This window comes from Corapipo altera, unplaced genomic scaffold, assembly GCF_003945725.1.
Source record: "Corapipo altera isolate COAL_440 unplaced genomic scaffold, ASM394572v1 61286, whole genome shotgun sequence".
NCBI lineage: Eukaryota > Metazoa > Chordata > Aves > Passeriformes > Pipridae > Corapipo > Corapipo altera.
The window spans coordinates 8,980,197-8,987,766 of NW_020884907.1; the positions used below are offsets into that span (position 1 = coordinate 8,980,197).

A 7,570-nucleotide genomic window follows, 5' to 3' on the forward strand; every position below is an offset into this window, starting at 1 on the left:
TATAGATATAGATATAGATATAGATATAGATATAGATATAGATATAGGTGACCTGCATCTATTTGAGTGTACTCTGAACCCAGAAGTCTGGAGAAATGAACGTGAAGACGGTTTTTCTGTGCTTATGTCTAGGACGAACTTTACCCATGAGATCATGTCTGGAAGTTGCACAGTCCGGATAACAAGGTACAGTGTCACCAGAACATTGATTTATTGTTTCCTCAGCCAAACTGTACATTTATAATGTATAATTCACATTGGCATAAGACTGGAATTTGTGCTTCAGTATCTACTGCTGCTCTAGACACACTCCAAGACAGTTTTGAATATTTTTGTTAAATAACACTCCTTATTCTTTACCAAGCAAAAAATGAAAACGTGAATATGATTTACCTTAATCAGCCATAATCTGATTGATACTCAATTCAGGAAATAGTCTCAATTCAGCAGTTTAGTTTTTACTAGAGCATCATGTTCCTGCATAGTTTCTAAGATTTTGACTTGAAAAGATAAAAACTACAGCAACATACAGTAAAAAAAAAGAAAGAAACATAAACTGTTCATGCTCTCCTCAGTTTTTTGTGAAACATCCATCGAAGTCAGACAAGACAGACTTTTGTTCTTTGGACTTTGTTTAAATCTACCCATACCAAATTGCTTTATATTAGGTCAATTAGTTTCTACGAATTGCTCTAAGGAACGAGATGGATTGTTTAAACATGTACCTTACTTAGAGATGAAAGAAAATTCTCAATATCTAATAATAAAACAAAATATTATGGCAAAAAAATCCTTGAAATAAGCAGGCAATCAGTATTTGAATATAATAGCTTGCAATAGAAGACACTAATTTTCTCTATTAGCCTAATTATTTACATTTTTGCTTTCACAGTAGTTATATGCTACTGGGTATAACAGAGATTCTTCTTGCTATCACAAGGTAAGGAAATGTCAGTTTCCTTCTGTAAAAATCATGTTTTCTGCAAAGAAAACAGCTTACTGCACAAAATAAAGAGCTGTATAGAACTGAAATTGAAGCCGTGTAGAACTGAAATTGCAATGGTCATTTGCAGTTGTGAAATACAGATTATTTTTTTTTGGGGGGGAAAGCAGTTAAATAGAACCTGCAATTGAAAGAAGCCTGAAAACTGTCAAAAACCACCCCAATCTATTTCAATAGACTTACCTGTTTAATACTTTTAAAAGTCCAGTACTTTCTCTTTACCCCACAAATCTCTCAGCCACTGGATGAAATCAAAATACAGCACTTGATGATGATAATCCCAGCCTCTCATAGACAACAGCATCTCTCACGGTACCACACTCAGAATGCTTGAAATGAACCTGGAAAACACAGATATTCTTACATTTTTATTGAAATATACTCAACCACGTCTTAGGATAACAAAACATGAACACTTAATCAGTGACTACATTATAAATGAGTATAAAGCCATAAATATCACCTGGTAAACAAGACAAAGACCAAGAAGTTCATGATCCAGGCAACATGTTTTTGCTGAATATGCAGTTCTGTTGTACTTATTGATCCAATAAAACTGTCAGGATTAAAAAATAGTATTTATCTTTTTTAAAAATTGCATCTTTTCATACATAGACCTGTAAGTCCTTTTTTATACAAATTCCAAAATGAATATCTTCTTCTGAACCAAAGAGAATCTTATCTGAAAAAGGTCATGGAAAGATTTCACTAACATTATAGTAGCATTCCATAAGAACTTTGCTGAGTACCATTTTTTACAGTATCTTTCTTTAATAGAAAAATGTAACATGTAACCAGATGCAATGCAAACTCACACCAGTAGCATGGTCTTCTCTTTAATGAGAAAAGGTATATAAACAAACAAAGAATTCAGGTGGTATATTACAAGATGTTTATAATGAAGACAGGGAAATTCAGAATTTTTTAAGATATCATGGAGAGTACCAGGTGGCAACCTGGTTGCAACCAGATAATGGTCAGTCCATGCAGAAGATACACTGAACAGGGTTTTCCTTGATAATATTAACTTGTTATTTCAGTCCCTGTTGAAATTTATAGAGTGACAGAGCACTACTCTTAAATATCCCCAAAATTCTGATTGTCCCCTTTTCACAAGTACTGCATATGAGTTTTAATATGGAGCAGGAAAATATGTGTACAGAGGTGAGAGATAGTGTAATACCTATGTATGTAAGAAAAAAAGAATACACACTGAGAAACAGCTGAAATAAAATGCCAGTAAAGTTCTTGTCTAATTTTGCAAGGTGTTTCAGTAATTAGCATACAGTATGACATCTCAGAATTTGTTAGACAAGTGGATTATCTGTTGTCCAGTCTTCATCCATCATTAGCAGTTTTTCTAAAAGTTGCACAAAGAGAAGGTATTTCTGAAAAGGCAACAACATTGTACTTAGCCCAGTTCTGAAGTGATAGTTCAGTGCATCTGAAGCATGATGCATAACCATTAAAAACAGTTTCCAATCATGCAAAATTATCATCAATGACTTCAAATGGAAGATCAAGGATATCCAGGATTTTATGAATGTACCTGACTAAGATCAGGAATTACAATACCATCTCTCATTATACACCAGGTCAGATGAATGCAGGAAATGTGAAAGATTAGTGGAATATACTTTGAAAGTCAACTGAATAGATTGTTTTGAGATACTGATGGAATTTTTTCATCCAATCCAGTGCAGACAGATCAGTCACTGGCTGGTGCATGGGTCTCCACGACCAAACACAGAAATAAATTTTAGCAAGATAGAGGAAAGAAGACACTAATATGTCTAGAATATATCTACTACAGAACTCAAAATACATGGGAAAGGGTGCTTTTCTTTGTTTGTTATTTCCATAGCAGCAAGGAAGTTTTCCCCAGAAAAGTAATATCTTAGACACATAGAGGAGTCTAGACAAAAATTAAAGGCTTTATAAATATCTCCTAGAAAGACAATGGAAAAGTTTTATTCAATTGTTGCCATAAAATTCTCAGAATCAGCTAGGTTATGTATGACCAAAATTAAATACTCAGGATAATTATGTAAAATTGTGTGGTATTTTTGTATCTTACAGTGTAAAGAGGAAGATTAACTAAGATTTCAGATTTCAATGCATCAGGATTGTATGATCAAATTGAAACAGCTTTGATCTTTAACATGAGAAAGACAGAAGGTTATATGATCAAGGCATAAATCAGCTGGATAAAGGTCAAGATCTCCAGAAACTAGAATTTGTTAATAACACAGAGAAGTGGCATTTCTGAGTCAGAATAAGGGAAACAGGGTTGAAATGACTATTAAGACAAGAACTGGTCTTGACCAATCACTTCTCTGAAGAAAGAGAAAACTCCTTAAAACTAGGAGAATCTGGAGTAGAAAAGTAGTCAGGAACAGTATCTAAGCCAGTGGGTACTTGCCTCTAAATACCAGTGATGGAGGAAAAGGCAGAATTCCTGAAAACATGCTAACCCAAATCCACATATCTGTGCTAACAAATGAAGATCACCTGCTAGTTTGGGACAACACAGAGGAAGATTCCTTCTTCAGAAAGTTCCAAAGCCTCCTTTCATCCTACCTGAGTAAAAGCCGGAGTTGAAGGTGAAACATAGGCCAGTTCTTTAAAAACAATTTACACACACCTTCAGAAAGTGACAAAGAATATGGAGTAGACTGTATACAAGGCTCATAAATTAAATCTAGATTACTGTGAACAGTAAAAATAAAATCATTTATTATTTAGGAATTAGTTTTCTTGTCATTTTCTGAAGAATTCTTGAGCAGATCCGCCTGTGTTCACTCTTTTTTGATTGCTTTTGGGGGCAAAAGTTGATTGATTTTCAATCTTCCCCCAGCACAGCAGTGGTCCATCACCACATGCAGAAGTTAAATACAGGTGGGTGAGAAGTCTTGATAGATTAACTCCTTACTAAAAGCAAATATAAGAAAGCAGCGTGCAGAAAGTGAAAGCAGGTACACTCTCAGAGGGTGCAGGAATAGGGTTAGGACAGCAAAAGCCCATCTGAAGTTATATCTGTAAAGGGATTTGAAAGGCAACAAGGTGAGCTTCAACGAGTAGATTAATAGTAAATAGAAAACTAGGGAAAGTGTGGCCCTATGTTCAAATGGGTAAGGGGCTCTCACGACAAAGAACACAGTAAAGTCTGACTTGACACCTTCTTCACCCTCATTTTTTACTGGCAAGAGGAGTCTTCAGGAATCTAGAACCCATGAGATCAGAGGAAATGTCTGGAGCAATGAAGAGAATGAAGAGTTACCCTTGGTGGAGGACAATACCAGTGCAAGAGGCCTTACAGGATGCTCACAGGAAAGGTCCCTAAAGAGTAGGAGAATGTAAAGATCACACCTATCTTCAAGACTTGTAAGAAGGAGTATGTAGGGAACTATAAGCAAATGAAATAAAGAATCCTGGAAATCTTTTCCAAATCCATAAATGATAAGAAGTTCATTGTGAGTAGTCATCATAGATTTATGGAGGGGATATGATATTAAATAATATTAGCTTTTGAAGTCACAGAAATTCAGCAAAACTTGCACTTTTTATATGATGGGATGATGACCTTGGCAGATGAAGAGAGAGCAGTGGGTGTTGTTTACTACAACTTTATTAAAATTTTAATTGTTTCCCATAATATCCCCATGTACAAACAGATGAAAAATGGGTTAGATAAGCACATACTACAGTGTACTGAAAATTGTTTAAACTGCTGAAAGTATTTTGGTCAGTAGCCCAAGGTCCATAAGATATCACTATTGGTTCACCTCAGGGGTGTATACTGAGGCCAATACCCTTTAACTCATTTTTGAAGACCTGGAAAACAGGAAAGAGCTCACCTTCAGTAATTTGAAGATGACACAAAACAGGAAGGAGGGGTTAATACATCAGATGGACGTATTGCCATTTAGAGGAGTGTCAAAAGGCTGCAGCAGTGGTCAACAGAAACTTCATGAAGTTCAACAAAGGGAAATGCAAACTGGGGAGGAATGACACTTCAACAGTCAGTGCATGGTGGGGATTAGCTGGTTAGCAACCAGGTCTGCAGAGAAGAACCTGGAGTTCCTGTGAGACAAACTGACCATATTCCAGTGCGTTGACATTGGAGCAAAGAAGAGGGTCTGAATCAGGAGGGGTGTTGCTTGCAGATAGAGGCTGGTCCCTCCTCTCTGCTCATACCTGGTAAGACAGACCTGGAGGGGTGTGCACAGCTCTGCTTTCTCCAGTACAAGTGACACGGACATACTAGAGCAACTTCAGCACAGTGACAAAAAGGTGATGGACTGGAGCATCTCTCATGTGAGGAATGACTAACAGTGACTGGGACTGTTTATCTTGGAGAAAAAAAGTTCAGTGGGATCTTATCAATGTGTATAAACACATATCAGAAGGGAATGAAGAAGGAGAAGTTAAACTCTCTGCAGTAGTGCCAAATGGCAAGACAAGACACAATCACAAACTGAAATAAATGAAATTCTGTCTGAACACAAGAAAACAATTTTTACTGTGAGGTTGTTTGAACACTGGAGTAGGTTGCCCAGGAGACTGTGGAGTTGTCATCCTTGCAGATATTCAAAATCTAACTGTAAAAAGTCCTTCACAATCTACTTTAGCTTATTCTGCTTTGAGCAGGGACACTGAACTAGACTGTGTCCAGAGAACCCTGCCATCCTCATCCATTCTGTAATTCCATGAAGTCCTATAAAATGGTTGAAAGAATGAAAGAAATGATCAACAACTTCTATTACTTCAGAGTACCTTGAGACATATCAGTTTAAACTGTGTTGTTACAGCATACTGTTTTACTAAAGTAAAAAAAAAAAAAGCTTATTTTGTTTCTACTCTGCTAAGGCAGTGGTTTTAGTGCAATAATATTAGCTGTGACTTTTGAAGTCACAGACATTCATCAAAACTGGCATTTAAATAAAGAATCTGCAGAAGAAGAACATGCCACTATATCTAACCCCCCCCGAACCCTATTTAAGTAGACAGTTTTAATATTTAACTTCAATTATGTTCTCTACTTGATAATTTTTACCATTACTGCAGTCCAATTTTTGAAAGTGAATTGAGGTAATAACACTGGAGAGACAGCAAAGCAAGTCTGGAGGATACTTTTAAAAGCATAACCCCACAGAAAAAATTCCTAATAGTGTGCTTCTTAACAGAGGCTAGTAAAATTAAAAAAGCAAAGCCACAACAAACCTACACATTCTATTGCATTTCCCCCATTGTGAAAACAAAATCAATAAATGAAGTGGCTATGTTTTGCACTCTCTTTGTTCAGGTATGTTTGATTGAAGCAGAATCCAATTTCTACATATAAGGCTTTATGATATTACTGGTGACAGCACTCTGCCATTTCTGTGTACTTTGGGAGCTTAGACTCTCTGATGGCCTGAAATCCCATTCAGGTTTGAGAATTACACCATTAAGTGCAGTATTAGCATTTTACCAGTCTTGCTTTTCAATGTCATGACTATGCCCCGGTCTCATTGAAGAAAGAAACGAGAGATGTGGAGAACTGCTCCTTGGCTTGTTCTGTATAATCTGTGGGGAGCTATTCCTCTCTCCCTCTATTATTTATCATATTTTTTTTAGCAGTGCTAATGGAAAAGAGGACAGCATAACAGGAGTTTCATGTTGTATCATACTGCATAAATGGTATCGACCATTAACTGACCCAAGGGTTTATCATTTAAATCAAGAGCACAGGCAAAGCATGGGGAAAAAGAGCTAAGGGAGAGAAAAGAACACAGATGCAGTGAACATCAGTTCTGATGACTTGTTTTAAATGTTGGTACTGAATTTTCAATTCTTTCAGTAGGTTTGTGACAGAGATGATTACAGAGATAGCATAGCAAATAAAACAAAGAAAGTTAAAAGGTGCTAGAACAGAGACTGGGAACTTTAAGAATAGAAAGTACTGTGATGGTACCATCATGATCTTTTCTTATGGTTTGGTGGACTTTTTGAAGCCATAGTGTAAGGTGAAACAAAGTTCAATGTTGTAAAAAAGACCTGATCTATATTCAGCAACATACCGAGTTCTAGCAAAATGACCAGTGTGTTTTCAAGGGTATTAAAAAGGATATTAAAAATCTTCAATATTCTCTAAAACTACTGTAATCCCCCTGGAGGGAAAAAGGGAGGGAGGGAGGAAGGAAGGGAGGAAGGAAAGAAGGAAGGAAGGAAGGAAGGAAAATGTAGGAAGATATCGTTCCCCCATAGGTTGGTTCTCCAAGAAGAGAACACAAAAGGTGTAATTATTAATAGTTTCCAACAGATGACTCCCAAAGTTCAGAGTGACTGCAATACCGAACACCCATACTGGATGAGTTTCATGACCAGTGACACTATCATATCATAAGCCAATACTAGAAAGTAAAACAAAATTATAATCTTAGCCCAGGCCCCATGAAGGATAAATAACATCACAGGGAATACATACAGCAAGATGTTACATAATACTACCTGGAAAACAAAAATTTATTTTAGCATGCATTGATCAGACCTGTCATTATCTCAAACGTTTGCACCTCATGTTGG

The 7,570-nt window shown here is 36.4% G+C and overlaps 1 protein-coding gene across 2 annotated transcripts in view; it reads right to left on the reverse strand.

Moving 5' to 3' along the window:
* Positions 1–7,521, reverse strand: part of LINGO2 (leucine rich repeat and Ig domain containing 2) — a 168,716-nt gene extending 161,195 nt beyond the window's left edge. Inside the window, exons 1-2 of one of the 2 annotated variants that reach the window (XM_027652551.1) lie at positions 1,467–7,521; positions 1,187–1,344 (exon numbers count right to left, since the gene is read on the reverse strand). The gene's annotated coding sequence lies outside the window, so the exon portion shown is untranslated. Of the gene's footprint in view, positions 1–1,186 lie in introns of both variants that reach the window. The other variant, XR_003529175.1, reaches the window with a different exon arrangement.
* Positions 7,522–7,570: the final 49 nt, after the last annotated feature.